The 21,462-nt window shown below is 40.1% G+C and overlaps 1 pseudogene; it reads left to right on the top strand.

The window, feature by feature from the left end:
* Nucleotides 1–207: 207 nt before the first annotated feature.
* On the top strand, nt 208–2,120 carry LOC148117271 (E3 ubiquitin-protein ligase RLIM pseudogene; annotated as a pseudogene).
* The last annotated feature ends 19,342 nt before the right edge of the window (nt 2,121–21,462 follow it).

The raw sequence follows: 21,462 nt of genomic DNA, 5'->3' as shown, positions 1-21,462 counted from the left end.
TGAGAAAGAGGACCTGAACTACATTCAATAGGTAATTTGGGGTGACTTTAATAAAATTTACCTTGAGTCGATTTCTGTCACTGCTAGGTAACAATGAAAGATAATGGCTGCTTGAGCTACGTGTCAGAATGGGCGGAGCTCCTGGGCTAGAGGCGGGTCTCTCCCAGGCATTCGGAGGCGGGCTAGAGAGCAGGAGGCAGCCACGCGGCAGAGCTCAGGCGGCCACAGCAGCAGCTGAGGCCACAGAGCCAAGCCAGTCCCCTCCTGGCCGGACCACCGAAGCCTAGTGAAGAAAACTGAAAGTCCGGTTTATTGGATTTCAGTCCTATGTCATAACAGACAGATAATCCTCCACTTGTTCTTCAAGATGGAAAACTCAGATTCTAGCGATAAAGGAAATGACCAATCTGCAGCACAGTGCAGAAGGCAGATGGATCGACTGGATCGGGAAGAAGCTTTCTATCGATTTGTAAATAATCTGAGCAGAGAAGACTATCGACTTATGAAAGACAACAATTTGCTAGGCACCCCGGGTCAAAATACTGAGGAGGAGTTGCTCAGAAGACTACAGCAAATCAAAGAGGGGCCGCCCCCGCCACAGAGCTCAGATGAAAATAGACCTGGAGACTCTTCAGATGAAATGTCCAATGGTGACTCCATAATAGATTGGCCTAACTCTGTCCGACAGACTGGCAATATAACAAGAAGTGGTCAGAGAAGAAATCAGTCTTGGAGCGCAGTGGGTCACACTAATCCACACAGTGGTGATCTCAGATTCAGTTTAGAGACAAATGTGAACCGTAATAATGGAAGACAAACCCCAGAGAATGGAAGTGAACCGTCTGCTACAGGTCTTAGTGCAGAAAACATGGACAGCAGCAGCCAAAGGCCAATGGAAAATTCAGCATCTGAGACATCATCTGCCAGACCACCTAGGTCAGAACGCAGTTCTGCTGAAGTATTAACAGAAGTGCCATCCACCAGAGGTCGGAGCAGGGCAAGAAGCCGTAAACCAGAACACGGGAGAAGACCCAGAGCCAGAGCTGAAAGATGTAGGTCTCTTCTGTACACAGCAAATGAAATTCCACGAAGATCTCATCGTAGCGTCTCATCTCATACTTTTGTGCACCCTTTGGTAAATGAGATCGAGGGAAGTTCTAGAACCCCTCGCCATGGGACTTTGAGACAGCAGATAACTGGACCTGAGTTGCTAGGTAGAGATCTTTTGGCGGCTTCTGGGTCAAGAAATTCTGCCGCTCAAGGGTCAAGTTCTTCAGACATGGGTACCAATGGTGACGCGGCAGGATCTGGTCAAAGACCTCCAACCACAGACCTTCAAGTCAGAAGAGTTCTGCAGGGAGAATACCACCAGAGAGATAGCGTCGCTAGCAGAAGTCGGCCAAGGTCCCAGGCCCCAAACACCATGGTCCTTCATGATAGTGGTCGTGGTGGAGGTTTTATACGCACCTTAACATTTTTTGAACCTGCAGATGAGAGAACCTATGTGAATACTAACAGGTTTTCCACTCTTACACTCTTCGATACTGGATCAAGGGAAACTGCACCTGTTCCTTTTCAAACCCCATCAAGGCAGAGAATGACAGGTTTTGGTGAGTTTCGACGGAGTGGAAGAGGGCGCTCTGGTCGGAACAGCTCTGCTGCTGGCTCCAGCTCCAACCCCGGCTTCAGTTCCAATCGTGAAAGTTCACAAAGAAGCTCAGGGGTGTATGAAACCCTACTTTACCCTTTTAATGACAACCACCAAACTAGAGGACTCACCAAAGAACAGATTGCTAACTTAGCAATGAGAAGTTTTGGTGAAAATGACGCACTGAAGACATGTACTATTTGCATTACGGAATATATGGTAGGCAACAAAATTCGTAAGCTACCTTGCTCCCATGAGTACCACGCCCACTGCATCGACCGCTGGTTATCAGAAAATACCACCTGTCCCATTTGTCGCAGGGCCGTCTTATCTTCTGGGAACAGAGAAAGGGTTGTGTAATGAGAACAGAACTCTCGAAGCTGTGTAGCTGGAATAGTGACGGGCAAAGGGAAATCGTTTGCTTTGTGTCCATGTGTTTGAGTGGTGCTTAAATATAAAGTCACAACCTGAATCGACTCATTGCTTTCTGAGGGAATTGTGTCTTTTCTCTAGTTTCTCTTTCAGGATAGAAAGAATATTTCAGAGGCGACGTTTTCGGCCTTCAGTGTTTGATTTCAGTACCTAACCTGTACTAACCTGTTGCTGATAATTTACCCATGTACACTTGTCATTTTCTCTTCGTTACCATAAGGTCTGCCTTAGCAGGGGCTCCTTTATCATGTTAACCTCTTATTAAGTTTCCCAGGCCATAAGAGGGGTATGAAGAAAATTCCCACTCAAGACTAAGTCCCATTATGTGTTTAGTTACTGATTAATTAAAGCTATACCGTTCCCAGTTATTGACGCAAATTCAGTCACATTCTGAATATACTTTGTTCACCTTCCAGATTAGGGGATGATGGACATACCAGTGTAAATAACACTAAACAGGTAGCATCTTCTAAGTGTATTAACTGTCCTAAGCCCATGACTCCGGCACACAATAGAGTGAACTTAGAGTTTCATTGAGATATTTGTCTTGAGGAAATATTAAAAAGTCTATGCTTGTTTGAGTGAAGAAAATTACATTAGTTTGTTTATAAAGGTAAAGTTATTTTGTAGAGGCTCAGTATTTTCCCAATGCACTGTTGTATTAACGCACTCAAAATTGCAATGTACCAAACTTAGCAATGAGAACTGCTTTTATGAGCTGCCCTAGTAAAACAAACACACCAAAGTACGCAGCTGATTTTGTAAGTGTGTGGCTGTCAAGTGCAGAACATATCTATATTTAATGTATTTGGGAACAGCTACTGAGACATGGAAAGAAAGGACCTTGTAGAATCAAACTGCACTAAAACCCAATGGAAATCATGGATTTTAACTTGGATTTAGGCAGGAAGTGATAGAGGGTAAGTGCACTGTTCTGGAGAATGGAACATTTTCATGATGACAGTGATATAGGCATGAACTGGTTTCCTACAGTGACAGGCACAGCAGCTTGACACAGTAATTGACTTGAATAGATGAAGCAGAAAATCAACAAGTTTGACAGGGCTATCTTTGGTTTAAAAAAACAAACCACTACCACTTAGCACAAGTTAAATTGATGTTTTTGCAATCTACTCCTCAAAAACAGTAGGTGGAGAAATGAGACTTCTAAATCAATTTTAAAGTAGGGATTTTAGTTTGTATAAATGAGTATGCTTTAGGAAAAGTCTCGGATTTGCTTGTTTTTGAGATCTGTCAGGTAAGGTAATAATGCACACTTGTCAATGTTTCATTGCTGTATCTAACAGACCCAACATGCCGCATTAAAAAGACATATTCATATATTAAGAGATCATCTTTGATTGAAACTAAGGCATGTTGGGTTATTTGAAATTCAAATTCTAGTTGTGTTGCCCATATTTGAAGAAGAGATGGCCGGCTCACATCTATGGACATGCACTTCATAGTATTTTTTAGTGGTAAGACTAGATTGTGATAACTCCAGTACTCTTGCCTGGTTTTTCTTTTGAGACTGATTGGGGTTTGATTAGCCTTGCTGGTTCCCTGGACAAAGCTGCCAGGCCAGAAGAAAAGCTGGATTGTACAGACACTCTCTGACCTTTCACCAAATGAGCTAACTACCCAGATTAGCCCAGGATTCTGGAAACTGTTTTACCCAAATCTGCTTACCCTCACTGATACCATCTTACCAGTAAAGATTATTTTCAAGTTCATTCTTTCATGTTTTCCTCTAGCTTTCAATCTGACCTAAGTGCCAAGGAAATGTAATTATAAATATGGTAGTTGTTTACAAAGGAGATGTACTGCTCTTGCAAGGAAATAATGTGCAAACAGTGCTTCACCTGTTTTTTTTTTTTTAAATATAAGCAGATTTCACTATTTACGGCGCTAATGTAATACATTTTTTTTAAAGAATTATGCATGTAAACTTCAGGATTCCTTCATATTTGTGAGCCTTCTGTTCATCTTTCTATCTGCAGGATAGTCCCGATTAACTAAAAACAAATCCATTTTCCTCTTGGTAAAAATGTGTTGCAAAATAAGCGGTGGGCCATTTCCTGCCTCCCAGCTAGCTTTACCCAAAATAATTGCATGGAAACTGTATTCATTTAAAGATTGCCTTGCCCATTAGTTCTAGCCTCTTATTGGCTAATGCTCACATCTTGACTAACCCATATCTAATAATCTGTATGCCACAATGAAGCTGTGGCTTACCGGCATAAGTCTAGCCAGCATCCATCTCAGGAAGGGGAATCATGGCGTCTGCCTGACTCTGCTATCTTTCTCCCAGAATTTTGTTCTGTCTATTCTGCCTATCTAAGGTGTTGTCCTATTAAAAAGCCAAGGCAGTTTCTTTATTAACCAATGAAAGTAAAACATAGACAGACGACCCTTCTATATCAAAAATGTTCCATTTTATGGGTGTTCATTTTCTATAGCTCAAAAACAGCTGCAGCACATTCTAAACATGAAGTTACTGACAACAGGTACCTCCCTGAAATCCCCAAACATAATACTTGTTTGCAATGTACTGAAGTCAGAGGAAACCCAAGCAGGATGCTGGTTATAAATGCAAATGTTGAGCACTTCAGAGACACTAGAAATCAATCTTTCCATTTCTGGCCTTCAGTAGAATGCACATGTTTGACGTGCATGTGGATCCTTTCGAATAGCATTCCTATCTCTTGGGTTCTGTAGGATGAATACAAGTATTTTTAGTGGAAGTTGCTTTTTCATTTTACCAAGTCCATGACTATTATATATTACTAGTGTTGCAGATGTTAAAGATAAGGTTGTTTGTATAGGTGTCAGGTGTACAATGAAGGATGAAAATCTTTTTCCTCACCAGTGTCCAAACACCTATTCTTGCAAAAGACTTTACATTTCATTTTGTATTTTTGTAATTTTTTTTATTTCAGAAAGATTTTTTTAAGACCGACTTTGAACTTCATGCAGTAATAATGTTAGGAGATTACACTGATAAAAGCATAGGGTGAAGTACTAAATCCTGTTTTTTCTTGAATATTTCATTTTTTTTATATCCACTTACTAGTGTGATGGTTTACAGTGTTTTATTTTTATTTTATGCATTTTACAATGTTGAGACTTATTAGTGCTGAAAACCAAGTTGAACAAGTCAAAAAACATGGCAGGCTATTTGTAGTTACACTGAAGAGAGGTGTGGTGGGAAATTGGAACACTTTCCCTGAAAAAAACATGATAGTTGCACCACTATGTTAAAGGAGTTGGCATTGGAGCGAGGGAGGGGACTCACATGCGAGTGTTGGAACAGGTGATTGTCCAGTTGATAAGTAAATGTGCAAGGAGATGATCCCTCTTTAGGGTCATGATTATCAGAATCCATCCAAGGTAGGAAAATGCTTAGCTCTGTTACCATAAGCAATGGCTTTTTTTTTCTCCTGGAAAAACTTTATTTCAGTGCCCAGTATTCTCTGCTTTGGACAACTCTGAGATACCATCTTACACCTGTCAGAATGACTAAAATCAAAAACACCAATGATATCCTTAGCTGGAGAGGATGTGGAGTAAAGGGTACACTCATCTATTGCTGGTGGGAATGCAAACTTGTGCAGCCACTGTGGAAATCAGTGTGGTGATTTCTCAGGAAACTGGGAGTCAACCTCCCTCAGTACCCAGCAATTCCACTTTTGTGAATATACCCAAGAGATGCCCAATCATACTCCAAAAGCATTTGTTCAACTATGTTCATAGCAGCATTATTTGTAATAGCCAGAAACTGGAAATAACCTAGATGCCCTTCAATGGAAGAACGGATAAAGAAAGTGTGGAATATTAGACACATTAGAGTCCTACTCAGTGGGGAAAAATATGACATTTAGAATTTTTCATGAAAATGGATGGAAATAGAAAACACTATTCTGAGTGAGGTAACCGAGACCCAAAAAGATGAATATGGTATGTACTCACTCATAAGTGGATTCTAACCATAAATAAAGGTCAGTGAGCCTATAATTCGTGGTCCTAGAGAAGCTAAATAGGAAGGTGAACCCAAAGAAAAACATATAGTTATCCTCATGGATATTGGAAGTAGACTAGATTTCCAGGCAAAAATTGGGATCTTGGGCATGGGGTGGTAGGGGTAAGGGGACATGAGGAGAGAAAAGTGAGGAGGGGAGTATGGGGAGGCCCTGGGGGAATGGGATGGTTGGATGTAGGAAGGGTGGATATGGGAGCAGGGTAGAAGATACCTTAATTAAGGGAGCCATCTTAGGGTTGGCAAGAGACTTCAATCTAGAGGGGTTCCCAGGTGTCCATGGAGATGTCCTCAGCTAGTTCCTTGGGCAGCTGAGGAGAGGGAGCCTGAAGTGGCCCTATCCTATAGCCATACTGATGAATATCTTTCATACCACCATAGAACCTTCATCTGGCGATGGATGGAGATAGAGACAGAGACCCACATTGGAGCACTGGACTGAACTCCCAAGGCCCAAATGAGGAGCAGAAGGAGGGAGAACATGAGCAAGGAAGTTAGGACCACGAGGGGTGCGCCCACACACTGAGACGGTGGGGCTGATCTAATGGGAGCTCACCAAGGCCAGCTGGACTGGAACTGAAAAAGCATGGGATCAAACTGGACTCTCTGAACATGGCGGACAAAGAGGGCTAACTGAGAAACCAAGGACAGTGACACTGGGTTTTGATCCTACTGCATGTGCTGGCTTTGTGGGAGCCTAGTCTGCTTGGTTGCACACCTTCCTGTACCTGGATTGAGGGGGGAGGACCTTGGACTTCCCACAGGGCAGAGAACACTGACTACTCTTTGGACTGGAGAGGGAGGGGGAGGGGAGTGGGGGAGGGGGATAGAAATGGGAGGTAGGAAGGAGACGAAAATTTTTTAATAAAAAAATGTCGTTTATTTATGAAGGTTTAACATTTACACATTTTGTATTTAACCACCTGCTTCTCTGACTTAGTCAGTTCTCCAAACCCTCATGATAAATAGGTCAATGTTGTAAATGACTGTTAAAGGTCATTTCTAACTGTTTGCTAGAATGCAGTGGCACCTTGTAGTTGACCTTGTTTTTTAACCCCTGGGGGTAGGGTCAGAAGCACTCCCCAGGGTGGGAGCACCCAAAAGAAGAATGTGTGGTCTCTTTTTCTTCCTCCCAGTGACTGCATATGCTGGACTTCCTGTTTTCCCCCTCGGGGCCACCCAAGAGCACAGAACTACCATTACACCTGGATATTTCTTAATTTAAATTGTTTTTATGTGGCTTGATTTGGAATTTTGCTTTGGCAGGGAGATCAAGGGAGTGTGAATTGGAAAGGAAGAAGTCAAACTTTCATTATTTGCACATAATATGACATATATACGTGACCCCAAAAACTCTACCAAAGAAACTCTACATCTGATAAATTCCTTCAGTGATGTGGCAGGATACAAGACCAACTCAAAAAATCACTAGCCCTCCTATACACAAAGAACAAAGAAGCAGAGAGGAAAATCAGAGAAACATCACCTTACACAAGAGCCACTAATAGCATAAAGTATCTTGGGGTAACACTAACCAAGGAAGTGAAATATCTATTTGACAAGAACTTTAAAGCTTTGAAGAAAGAAATTGAAGAAGATACCAGAATATGGAAGGATCTGCCATGTTCTTGGATTTGGAGGATCAACATAGTAAAATTGGCAATTCTAACAAAAGTAATCTATAGATTCAATGCAATCCCCATCAAAGTCCCAACAAAATTCTTCACAGATCTTGAGAGAACAATAATCAACTTTATATGGAAATGCAAAAAACCCAGGATAGCCAAAACAATCCTATATAATAAAGGAACTTCCTTTGACAATACCATCCCTGACTTCAAACTCTATTACAAAGCTACAGTAATGAAAACAGCTTGGTATTGGCATAAAAACAGAGATATTGACCATTGGAATTGAATCACACAAACTTATGAACACCTTATTTTCAACAAACGAGCTAAAACTATACAATGGAAGAAAGAAAGCATCTTTAACAAATGATGCTGGCATAACTAGATGTCAACTGGAAGAATGAAAATAGATCCATATCTATCACCAGACACAAAACTCAAGTTCAAAAGGATTAAAGATGTCAATATAAATCTGACCACACTGAACCTGATAATAAAGAAATTGGGAAGTAGCCTGCAACACATGGGCACAGGAGACCACTTCCTACCTATAACCCCAGTAGAACAGACAATAAGAGCAACAATGAATAAATGGGACCTCCTGAAACTGAGAAGCAAAGGACACAGTCATTAAGAAAAAATGACAACATATACTGAATGGGAGATCTTCACCAAACTCACATCAGACAAAGGTCTGATCTCCAAAATATATAAATAACTGAAGAAACCAGACACTAAACTTCTAAATTACCCAATTTAAAAATGTCATACAGAGCTGAATAGAGAATTCTCAACAGAAGAATTTCAAGGCCAAAAGACACTTAACGTCATGTTCAACTTTCTTAGCTATCAGGTAAAAGCAAATCAAAACAATTTTGAGATACCGTCTTACACCAGTCAGCATGGCTAAAATCAAAAACACCAATGATAGCCTATGCTGGAGAGGGTATAGAGTAAGGGGAACACTAATCTTTTGCTGGTGGGAATGCAAACTTATGCAACCACTTTGGAAATCAGTGTGGCATTTTCTCAGAATATTAGGAGTCAATCGAACTCCAGATTTAGCAATACCACTCTTGAGAATGTACCCAAGAGATGCCCAATCATACTGCAAAAGCATTTGTTCAACTATGTTCATAGCAGAATTATTTGTAATAGCCAGAAACTGTAAACAACCTTGATGCCCCTCAGTGGAAGAATGGATTAAAAAAGTGTGGAATATATAGTCATTAGAGTACTACTCAGCGGAAAAAAAAAAACAATGACATCTTGAATTTTGCATGCAAACGGATAGAAATAGAAAAAACTATCCTGAGTGAGAAAACCCAGACCCCAAAAAATGAATATGATATGTCCTCACTCAATAGTCCATTCTAGCCATAAACAAAGGACATTGAGCCTATAGTTCATGATCTTAGGAAGCTAAATAATACAGTGTACCCAAAGAAAAATATATATAGATCCTCCTTGAAATTGGAAGCAGACAAAATTGCCAAGCAAAACTTGGGAGAATGGGGTTGGGTGGGGTGGGGAAAGGAGAGAGGTGAAGAGAGAAGGGAGAAGGGGAGTATTGGGGAGAGATTGGGGGAGTGGGGTGGTTGAGATGGAGGAAGGGCAGATATTGGAGCAGGGAAGTACTTATCTTAATTAAGGGAGCTATTTTAGGGTTGGCAAGAGACTTGGCTCTAGAGGGGATCCCAGGTGTCCATGTAATGTTCCCAGCTAGGTCCTTCGGCAGTAGAGGAAAGGGTGCCTGAACTGGCCTTCTCCCATAGTCACACTGATGTCTACCTTGAATATCACCATAGAACCTTCCTCCAGCGATGGATGGAGATAGAGACAGAGATCCACATCGGAACACTGGACTCAGCTCCCAAGGTCCAGTTGAAGATCAGAAGGAGGGATAAGATGAGCAAGGTAGTCAGAACCTCGAGGGGTTCGTCGACCCACTGAGACATTGTGCCTGATCTAATGGTAGCTCACCAAAGCCAGCTGGACTGGGACTGGACGAGCATGTGATCAACCGGACTCTCTGAACATGGCTGACAATAGGGGCTGACTGAGAAGCCAATGATAGCGGCACTGGGATTTGTCTCTACTGTATGTCCTGGCTTTTTGGGATCATAGTCTGTTTGAATGCACACCTTCCTTGGCCTGGATGGAGGGAGGAGGGCCTTGGATGTCGCAAAATGCAGGGTACCCTGCCCTCTCTTAGGATTGGAAGGGGAGGGAGGAGGGTGAGTGGGGGAGCGGGAGGAAAATGGGAGGAAGGAAAGAAGTGGAAATTTTGAATCGAATTATTTATAAAGCAATAAAAAATGTAAAAAAGAAAAGAAAAAAATAAAACGAATGATTTCCCTAAAGCACAACATGTCATCTGCAGCAAGAAGGCATTAACACAACAGCAGAAATCTGATAACTTACCAGTTCTTGGGGGAACAAACTATAGCAAAAAGAAACTCAGAGACTGAAGCTTTGGAGCCATGTGAAGCTGTATTTGTACCCCTTTTCAAGCACTGTATATGGGGCCATAGCAAGTCACTACCAACACCAAGGTTTTCTTAGAAACTTAGACTTTCTTACATTTCAATGCAGAATTGTTACTGAAAGTTGCTATTGAAGACAACAGTGCTTATAGCATCTCCATAATATAAAAATGTTACTGCCAAAAAAGTTCTCTTTTATATTCTCATGATTCATTTTCTAGTTTTATGACCTACACCACATAACCACACATATATACAAATATATACGAATTAAGTCTAATCCAAATATGAGAAAAATATTGTTATTCTCTCTTTCCAAATATATGTCTCTTCACCTAATATTCATCCTTCAGTTCTATTCATTTTCCTACAAATGACATGATTTCAGCATTATTTTTGGTTAAATAAAATTCTATTGTGTTTATATACTACATTTTATCTATTCATCTTATAAGGGAAAGGAATAGCTCATTTTAACTATTGTGAATATTGCAGTAATAAACTTGAATTGCCAGTATATCAGTCGTAAGACTTAGGGTCTTTTGAGTATTTGTCCTGAAATACTTACCTAGGTCTTTTAAACTCTATTTTTACCTTTTGAAAACCCATCTGCTGTTTCATTGAGTGTGTCACCAGTTTACATTCCAACAGTGATGAAAATAGGAAAGGACAAAGTCAAATATTCCCTATTTATAGATAATATAATCTGTCCTTTAAGAGTCTACATCAGAAAACTCATATATAGACATTTTCCACAAAAACGACCAACACAAAATCAACATTTAATGATCAGAAACTTTTATATATGTCAACAAAGAATGTGCTGAGTAGGAAATAAAAAAATAAAAGTCAATTCGTGATAGTATTTAAAAATAATAGGTGTTGGGATAGTTAAGTGGATAAAGCAAAGCATTTGCTACACACATGAACAAGGGTTCAGATCTCCAGTACTCAAATAAATGGTAAATGTTTCTGCTTAACTATATACTAGGGAATTGAAGTTCAGAGATCTCAAGGGGCAGACAAATTATCTAGACAAGTCAAACCATGATTCAGTTTAAAAAAATGGAGAGTCCTCAAAGACACCCAACTACAACATATGTTCTCTATATGCACATACACATGTATAGACATTCACATGTCAACCTACATGTATAAAAGCACTACATCCATGCCTGTAACACACACATGCCTCCCACGCACACACTAACACAAAGTGGCAATAGAGCAACATAATTATAGAGGAAAAACTGAGTCAGTCTCTCTGAGATGGTGTATTCTTGTTCCCAGAAGATCCTGCCAAAAGAAATACCAGGAAGGCACATTGTTAGGTATCTAAACAAGACCAATATGAAAGAAATGACCCAAGGGTCCTAGAAAAAATCTATGTTAGCATTTGTTTAACTGACTTCTCACCCCAAGATTCTCCTGGCCCAAATGCATAAAGCTGTTGATGGAGGATGCTTGTTCATTTCCCGACCACAAAGATTCTCAAAATAATCACACAGATATCTGTATCAATCGCAACACTGTTTGACAAATAGCTTAAGCATATATCTAGCTAACTCTTATATCTTAAAATACTCCATTTCTTTTAATCTGTGTATGGCAATGTGGCTGTGGCTTACCAGCAAGATTCCAAGATATCTGTCTCCGGCAATGGCTACCTGTCTTCTTACTGACTCTGCCTATTCTCTCTATATATCTTACCCAGCTTGGCTATATTCTGTTAAATCACTGGTCAAAAGCATATTCTTTATTAACCAATGACAATAAAATATATTCATAGCATTCAAAGTACAATCCCACATCATAAAACTATTAATTTTGCATTCTTGAAGACTAGGTTTTCTGTCCTTCCAGGATATCCACTTGTTTGTTCATGCCAGGAAATGAACTTGGTGATCACCGAGACAACAATGGTTATACCCATCACACAATACAGTCAAAGTGATTCAGTAAAGGCATATGTATGAAAGTACTGTGCTTCTTTGTGTGCTGACAGAATGAATAAAATACAAAAGTTTTAGAAAAGACTGCTAACTACTAATTAAATGTATAAAAACATACTATTCAATAAGTTATTCTTATTATTAAGTTTACTATGGGCAAACTGGAGACAAGGAAGATAGAGGAGGGAAGGTGGGAGATGGGAACATGAGGTATCTAGATGACTGAGTTGAGGGAGAGATTGAGAGGGAGAGTAATGAAAGAGATATCTTGATAAAAGGTCCCATGGAGTTAGGGAGAAACCTGGTTTCAGGGAAAGTCTCAGGAATCCACAAGGAAGACTCCAATTAAGATTCCTTGCATCGATGAAGAAAGTGTCTGAACTGGCCTTTTCCTATAATCAGATTGGTGACAACCATAATCGTCAACATAGAATCTTCATCCAGTAACAGATGGAAATAGATGCAGAGATCCACAGTCAAGCATTGGGCCTGGCTTCAGGAGTTTAGATGAAGAGAGGGAGCAGGGATTTTATCAGCAAGTGTAGCGGGGGTGTCAAGATCATAATAGGGAAACCCAGAGAAACAGCTGTCTTGGGCTTGTGAAAACTCACTGTATCTGGACTTACTAGAGCTAGGGAGACTGCATGAGACCAAACTAGGCCCTCTGCATGTGGGTGACAATAGCGTGGTTTGATCTGTTTGTGGGGCCCCTGGTAGTGGTACCAGAATATATCCCTGATACATGAATTTTTGTTGTTGTTGTTTTGCAGCCCATTTCCTAGGTGGGATGCCTCACTCAGCTTTGATGCAAGGGAGATGTTTGTTCCTGCCTCAACTTGAAATGACATACTTTCTTGACTCCACATGGGAGGCCTCATCATTTCTTAGGAGAGCATGCAGGTTGAGGGGTCAGGAGAGTTGAAAGGACATATGTAGAGAGAATGGGAGGAGAGGAAAGAGGAGAAACTTTGATTAGTATGTAAAATAAATTTTAAAATTTAATTGAAAAAGCATGTGTAAGAAAGTACTATAGTGAAATTCATTTCTTTAATACTGAAAACTGAATATAATATAAACACTTTGGAAAACTTTAGAAAGGAATATTAATTACTGAGTTAAATGTTACAAAAACTATCCCATTCAATTAGTTGCTTTCATTATTAAATTTGATGTGCCTAGCTGTTCTTGTATTTGAACAACTTTATCAAGCTGAAAAATTAAAATTTGTTTTAAATATTAGACAAGTCATTCACATATGTATAAACCACTCTATTTACCTTTTTGAGATTATCTGAACGTAAACATAGTCTAAATTACAGTTAAATTTAGAAAGCTGTTTTGTGCTGACATTAGAAATGCCAATCTAACTCTTAAGCATTGTAAATTATCTGAGTTGACACTCATATTTCCTGTCCATTGTGCCTACACCAAGTTCTTCGTGTCTAGAAGGGTTATGCTGCCATGCAAATCCAATGTTTTCAAAGAATTCAAGGGACCAACAGAAATTCAGGTAAATGGTTCAAAGGCATGATAGTTATGCTATATGCTAGTATTCAGATAATTAGAGGCAATTATTTATCTTGTCCTCATTCTCTGAACTATATATTATTTACATAATAATAGCATTCAAGAGAAACCAAATATGTAAATGTTATAGCACCCAACACGTAAACCGAGACAAAGCAATTGTTTAAGGCCACAAGGGCTACATTAGGGAGTCCATCTGTGTTTGTGTTCTGAATCTGTATAAAAGGATGTAAAAAACTTCGCATTTGCACTATAAGGCAATTATTTATCTTGTCCTCATTCTCTGAACAATATATATTATTTACATAATAATAGCACACCAATAAGTACTATTAAGCAGTCTAGAGATGTATTTCAGAATACAGGAAGATGTTCACAGAAGTTGTCATCAATTTACTATAAAATCCCAGGATAGGCCATGTTTAAAATACAGATTACCATTTGTAATATGAATTTCAGACATCTTCTGTTCTATTCGGATATTATTATTGTTCTTTCCCTAGCACAACAAGCAGTGATTGCTGGGCCCCCAATGTCTCCAAGAAGCAAGGGTCTGGATTACCCTTTCTCCTTAAGTTATGAGTCTTGAACAGACCTCACTGCAAAACTGATGGCCTCTTGGCAGTGAATCCATTCATCGTCTAAAAGGGAATTGAGAGCACAGTATCCCAAGAACCCCTTGCCTTCACAAACATGTTGCCCCTACAACTGTCCTTGTCCTGGCCACTGACAGTGGGCATCAGGCTAGCTAGCAGTCTCAACCCCAAGAAAAGGAGAGGGTGTTCAGTGTCCTTCTCATTCAGAAAGCTTGGGTGTTTTCCTGGCTACTGAATGCTGAACACCAGCTGAAACATCTAGGAACTGTCCCTTGCAGGCTGGAGGACATCCATTCCAAGGGTACCTCTAACTTTGCTTGATTCCTGAGGCCAACTGTCACTCGAGTTCTTCGTGCTTTGCTTATAGGACATGTCCACAGTTCTCAGGAAGGAGATGCTCTCTCTGAGGATATTGCTTACCTGCTGCTTGCCACGAGTCACCATTGGAGAGTATATTCGCTGCCCCTTGCAAGGCGTAATTTCCCTTTTTCTTGCTCAAATACATTATTGGTTAAATGGCCAAATGTGTGGAGAGAGGCCAGCGAGTCTCAGTCAGGACATTACCTTCTGACTAGAAACCACACTTTCCCCAGCCTCCCAAACCTCGGAGCCCCTTCAGTGTCCCCAGGTTTGGAACATGCTTCAGTCTCCCCCAATGGGATGGTGAAACCCCACCCCAATGGAGGAAGCACTTGACCAGCACCAGATACCCAAGGATTTTGCACCTTAGTGTGTGCTTCAACTGACTCAGCTAAAGTTCAGGTGCCAAAAGCCCCTATGAAAACAAAACGTTCAAAATCCCCAACACTGGTACTGCAGATAGACTGTGAAGTCTTAGAGCGCTTATAAAGACTACATCCAGTAAGAAGAACCTGGACACTTTAAGGAGCTGAAAGAGATCAAAAAGGACAAGTTCCACTTCCTTCTGAGGTTTCTGAACACACGAGAAACCCACTGATCAGAGAACTCAGATCATCTGCCTTACTGTCTGTCACCAGAAAAAGAGTGGCCTCAACTTTTGTGCACAGACCTGGGATGGTGCAAAGAAGCCTGGGTATGTCAACTGTGTTTGAAGAATGTATGGACTTCAAACACTCAGAGTCAGACTACCTGCAACATCTTCAAGACACCGTACTGGAGATGCCAGTGAAAAGTTCAGCGTGGATGGCACAGTGCCTTGGCCATCTTCTGCTGACTCTTCCACTGAACCATGTGGACTGGTAATTTCTCCACAATGTCAAGGATCCCTGTAAACTTCTGGAGTTAACCAAGGAGCTCTTGGATCTTCTACTTCTTTCCAAGTTGCTAATGTACTATACCTATCCACCAAAAAGTTTCTGAGAGGAACCCAATGTGAAAAGTGGCTTTGGGGCATTCCACATCTGCCCAGGAAACCCAGAGACCTCCCATTTATCCTGAAAGGAAAATCAAACATGGCTTCTTTTCCAGGTGTTTCAAAGGTCAGTCCTCTAGCCAAAGGATCACCAAATGCTCCAAGAAGTTGGAGAGGCACTGTGCTCCCTTCTTAGATCATCTGCCCAGGGATGCCACACACTCATCCATCTGGATAGATCTCCTCAGCACAGGAACAAAAAATCCTAGTAGTTCAAGGACCCCACAGACAAAAGGGCAAACTTGGGGGGAAGGCAGGGTCATGTGGAACAAAGAAGCCCCTGCAGCGGGAACTGAAGGGGCCCTGTGCTCTGTTATGGGACTGTTCACCCTGGGATGACACGCACTCACCCGTCGGATGAAACTCCTCAACACAAGTACAGGGACACCTGGAAGTCCAAGAACCCCACATACAAAAGGGCAAACTTTGGGGGGGGGGTCAAGGTCCTGTGGAACAAAGAAGCCCCTGCACAGGAGCTGGAGGTGCCATGCACTCCCTTCTGGGGACCTTCGGGCCCAGCAGACAGACACTCATCCCTCTGGGTGAAAAGCCTCAGCGCAGGAGCAGGAACTGTTCCTGGCTCAAGTATCTCACAGACAATAGGGAAGGCTTGGGGAGGCAGGGTCATGTGGAACAAAGAAGCTCCTACAGCAGGAGCTGAAGGGGCCCTGTGCTCCCTTCGCATTCTCGGGCCATCTGCCCCGGGCACGCACACACTCACCAGTTTGGATGGATCTCTTCAGCACAGGAACAGGGACTCCTGGTAGTCCAAGGACCCCACAGACAAAAGGGTGAACATAGTGGGGGGCAGGGTCATGTGGAGCAAAGAAGCCCCTGCAGCAGAAGCTAGAGGGGCCCTGTGCTCCTTTCCTGAACTGTCTGCCCCCAGGATCAAGAAGAGAAGAGTCCCTGATGGGGAAATGAACCTGGGCCACGACGGTGAGAACTCCGAATCCTAAACACTAGACCATCAGGGAGCGACACTGAATTGGTCACAGTGTATTTAAAAATGTACATAGGCTTGAAAGAGAGCAGAAAAAGAACACAGAAAAGATAAAACAAAGTCTTTAAAGAGACAGCATATAGACAATCATAGATGAAAGGAGTAAAGAAACATAAGCCACATAAAGACAGAAAACACACAGAGAGTCGGGAATTTGTATATTATTGAGTGTTCTTTGAATTCTTTAAGTCTGAATGGGCCAAATACAAAGAGACATTTCATCGTACTGTCTGCTAAGTGAAACCAACATATATTCCTTAAAGGTATCTTGACTTCAAAATTTGTGTCTAAGGATGTGTTGCTTTGGAAAAGAGGTTCTGCTTTTGTTTCCACAGAGGAAGAAAACCTGTGGATTCCTTTAGGACTAATGTGGTTTGGTGGGTCAAATGCCCTTAAATGTCTTCGCCCTACAAAAAGCAGGAAGCAGTATAGATAGAACAGAGTCCAAATTCCCAAATATTGTTTATAAATGTTTGTTTACATTTAAAGAGGGATATACTATAGAGATGAATACTTTGCCTTGGTATGGATCTTGGTCTGTTGATACAAATATGAAATCAATTTCATTATATGTACATTTCTTCTCTTGATTAAGGTATTATGTTTGGGTAGCTCATTAAAAATGTAATGTATAATTAAGAAATAAAAGTTAATAGTCATCTATAATAGTTGAGATTGTCATCATGTTAGTTAGGTTTTCTAGATACATAAAGATATATTTTTGATATACCTATCAAAAACCACTAGAATATGGCATTTAAAATGTTTTAAAAACTTAGGACTTTTAATGACAATGAGGCACGTGTTTCTGGTAGCACCAATTTACTTCAAGAGGACGATGGCCATCAAATAGGCTCCTTACGGGTGATTTTTAGCCTTTTGGGCAAGAAACTGTTCTTGCTTAGATAGTTAATGGTATGTTGTAAGAACTGGACATGCAGGGACCACAAATGACTGCTGAAGTTGCCCAAGGAAGGTGAGAGAGTCCTTTAGGGTTCCTGCTTCATGAAAGAGTCTTCCAGACATTCTGCAGGTCACAGGAGAAAGTGACTGAAAAACTGCCAATATAGGTAGAACTGTCTTTGAAATTTCCTTATTTATAGAACAGTTTGTCAGATACTATGGGCCTGTACACCGAAGATGGATAGTTCAATGTCACAGAAGAACTATGTGTGACTGTCCAGGCAGCAAGATGTCTTGTCAATCAAGAGTTTTGGAATTTGCTTACAATGAATTTCCTGCTTACTTAGGCAATATTATATCCTTCTGGAGTCTTTGGATGGAGTTGAAGAATAGATAGTTATAGATATAGTTTTCCTTAGTTAGGATAAAAGATAATGTAGAGAAGGGACATGTGATAATATGTTTAAAGGAGTCAAGACCATGATGGGGATATCCACTGAAACAGCTAACCTGAGCTAATGGGAGCTCACTGACTCCATTCTGACAGTAGGGAACCAGCATAGAACCAAAGTAGGTCCACTGAATGTGAGTGACAGTTGTGTGGCTGGGGCAGACTGTGTGACCACTGGTAGTGAGGCCAGAATTTATCTGTACTGCTTGTGTAATGGCTCTTTGGAACCCATTCTCTTTGGAGAAATACCTTGCTTAGCCTACACATAGTGTGGAGGGTGTTTGCCCTGCCAGAATTTGATGACTTCCCATGGAAAACCTTACCCTCTCTGAGATGTGGATGGTACATGATTGTGTGGTAGTTGAAAAGGGAGGAAGAGGAGGGGAGTGAGTTGGAACTGGGATTGCTATGTACAATGAGAAAAGGTAGCTCTTAAAACTTAATAAATAAATTTAAAACTTTATTAAAGCATAGATTTAGGAGTTACTCAGATATTTGCATTTCTATTTAAATTTTTTGAGACAAGGTCTTAATATTGCCATGGCTGGCACTACGTATACCAGTCTGGCCTTGAACTCACAGATATCTGCCTCTGAGAATCAGGTACTGGGATTAAAGTCATGTGTTTCCATATTTGGCTCAAACTGAATTCAATTCTGTTTTGCTTTATTCCTTTCAAATTTGAATAAATAATTCTTAACATAGATGTTTTATATGTTCTTAATAATGTTGTTCATAAAATCACATATATATGCATTAAAAACAGAAATAATACACTGAATTGTGCATATTGATTATATTGATATCTTCCTGACTTTGATAACCTTTTATCATATAAATGTAATCATACAAACTTTACTTTTCCAGATGAATTTTCATGATTTATATCACTGAAATAAAACTCAATATCATCACAAATGTGAGAACTATGAACAAAATTCTGCAACTTTTAACACTATTTTTGTTTGGTTGATCTGAAATCCCATATGTTATTCCAAATTGAAACAATATAGACACATTATTGTTTTTGCTTTTTTCTTACTATATCTTTAAAATGAAGTTAGGATTTTTTGAAAAATGACATAAATGTTTAATCTTATTTAATTTGCTTAGTAATTAATTAAGATGCTTTGGTGTTCACATTTTAGCATTTGACAGGAACAAATTAAATTTTATATACATTTGATACGTCCTTGTAACACGGTGTTTGCACACAATGATACATTAAGAACCTGAGTACATTACTAATTGTTTCTATATGTTTCTTTTGCAGTGTATCTTGAACAACCATGCTTTTCTCTGTATGGTCGTCATATTTTGGTGTGAAATATAAAGAATTCCATGTACATATTTGCTATACAATATTATAGCAATTGTGGCAGCTTTAATAGAAAAGAAGCAGCAGAGTATTCAAACAGAATCATGTATAAAACACAGAAATAATTATGAGTATGTCCTAAATATTTTCCTGAGCTAATACAATAAAAGATAGGCGCAAGCTGATGGCTCATGGCACGTGCTTGAAATTTTAAATAGGCTAGTACAAGAATGGCTTCATGACAGTAGGTAAAAACTTTAGGGTAGGCAAGTTCAAGGATGCAGATCAGTATAGTCCCACTACTGAAGACTGTATAGGGATCAGGCTCCTTCTCTCTGGTTCCTTGCTTCGTGAATTGAAAGGATTCTCCCTGTCACAAGCTATTTATCATGTTCTGTCTTGTGAAAGTTCCAAAGCAGTGTAATTAAACAAGTGTGATTAAACTTCTAAAACAGAGAAACAAGCTTCTCTTCTTTACTAGAGTCTACTATGTCAGACATTTTGCACAATGACAGAAGGCAAACATCTAACAGATGTGAGAGAAAGCCTCCAAGATGATAACAAGGAACCCTGCTGAGAAGAGACTGAACATCATAGAGTCCACTTTGCCTTGAACTGAACATGTACCAAGAACAAGGGAAATAAAATGTGGTTCAAGACAGTAAAACAACTTCCTTCTATTCACTAATAAACTGTGAATAAACAGATAAGCCACAGAAATATTCAGCCTCTGAGTGGCAGAAACCTTGTCATGTTTGTCTGTTCATTTTTGTTGACTACAATAATACCCCAATCCAAACTTTGGTGAAAGAGTATGAAATGAAGAAAAGCTGAACCACTCAAGAGATAATAGTTTAGATTCTTTTTCTCACTGTTAAATTCAGATGGTTTCCTTTAAGAGGCAGAAGGCAGTCTTAAACAGAGAAGCTTAATACAACTTAGGGGATAAAAGCATTGTTTTCTACAAATACCTCCCCTCCAAAAACATATCTACGGAAGGTTAGAGTGTCGAGACTGGTGTCAAGTACCCACAGGTACATCTTAGTGAAGATTTCATGATGTAGACTTTCCACATCTTCTAACTAAAACTTTAGTAGGTGTAGTAGGAGGAGCAGGCTGCAACCCACCACCCAGCTAACTTAACCCCCAAAATAACCACACAGAAATTATATTAATTAAATTACTGCATGGCCCAAAAGCTCTAGCCTCTTATTGGCTAACTCTCACATCTTGATTCAACCTATTTCTAATAATCTGTATGTCATCATGAGGTCAGGGCTTACTGGGAAGGATTCCGCATGTCTGACCTGACACCTTCATGGTGGCTTGGCTCTATCTGCTGTTTTTTTCCCTCTCAGAATGCAGTTCTGTCTTCTCTGCCTATCTAAGTTCTGTCCTATCAGACCAAGCAGTTTCTTTATTGATTAAGTAATGAAAGCAACAGAAATACTGAAAGACCTCCTACACCATTTCCCCATTTTCTGTTTAAACAAAAAGGAAGGCTTTAAATTTAACATAGTAAAATTAGATATAAAAAAACAGTTATCCAGCAAGAATTACAGTTATAATATTTATATCTATTTTATCTTTTATCATAGCAAAGGAAAACTATAACTATCTATCTATTCTTCAACTCCACCAAAGACTGCAGAAGGATATAATATTACCTAAGTAAACAGGAAGTGCATTGTAAACAACTTCCAAAACTCTAGAAATGACAGAGACATCTTGCTTCCTGCACAGTCACCAAAGTTTTTCTGTACCATTGGGGCTTCCATCTTCAGCCTACTGCCCCATAGTATCCAGCAGACTTTTCCATGAAGCAGGAATTTTTAAACACAGTTCAGTCACTTTTTTATGTGTCCTGCAGAATGTCTTTCAGACTCTTTCATGAAACAGGATCATGAAAGATCATCTCACCTTTAGGCAAGTTCAACAGTCCTCTCTTTGTGGGTTCTTCATGTCCAGTTTATGTATCAGTCTATGCAAGAGCAGTTTCTTGCCCAAATGACTAACCAACTCTATAAGGATCCTCTTTGATGCCCATCTTCCTTTTGAAGTAAATTGGTGCTGCCAGAAACAGATG

The sequence above is a fragment of the Myodes glareolus genome, chromosome X (genome assembly GCF_982192425.1).
Source record: "Myodes glareolus chromosome X, mMyoGla1.1, whole genome shotgun sequence".
Classification (NCBI taxonomy): domain Eukaryota; kingdom Metazoa; phylum Chordata; class Mammalia; order Rodentia; family Cricetidae; genus Myodes; species Myodes glareolus.
The sequence above is the reverse complement of the archived record's forward strand: the minus strand, read 5'-3'. Positions and strand labels throughout refer to the sequence as shown.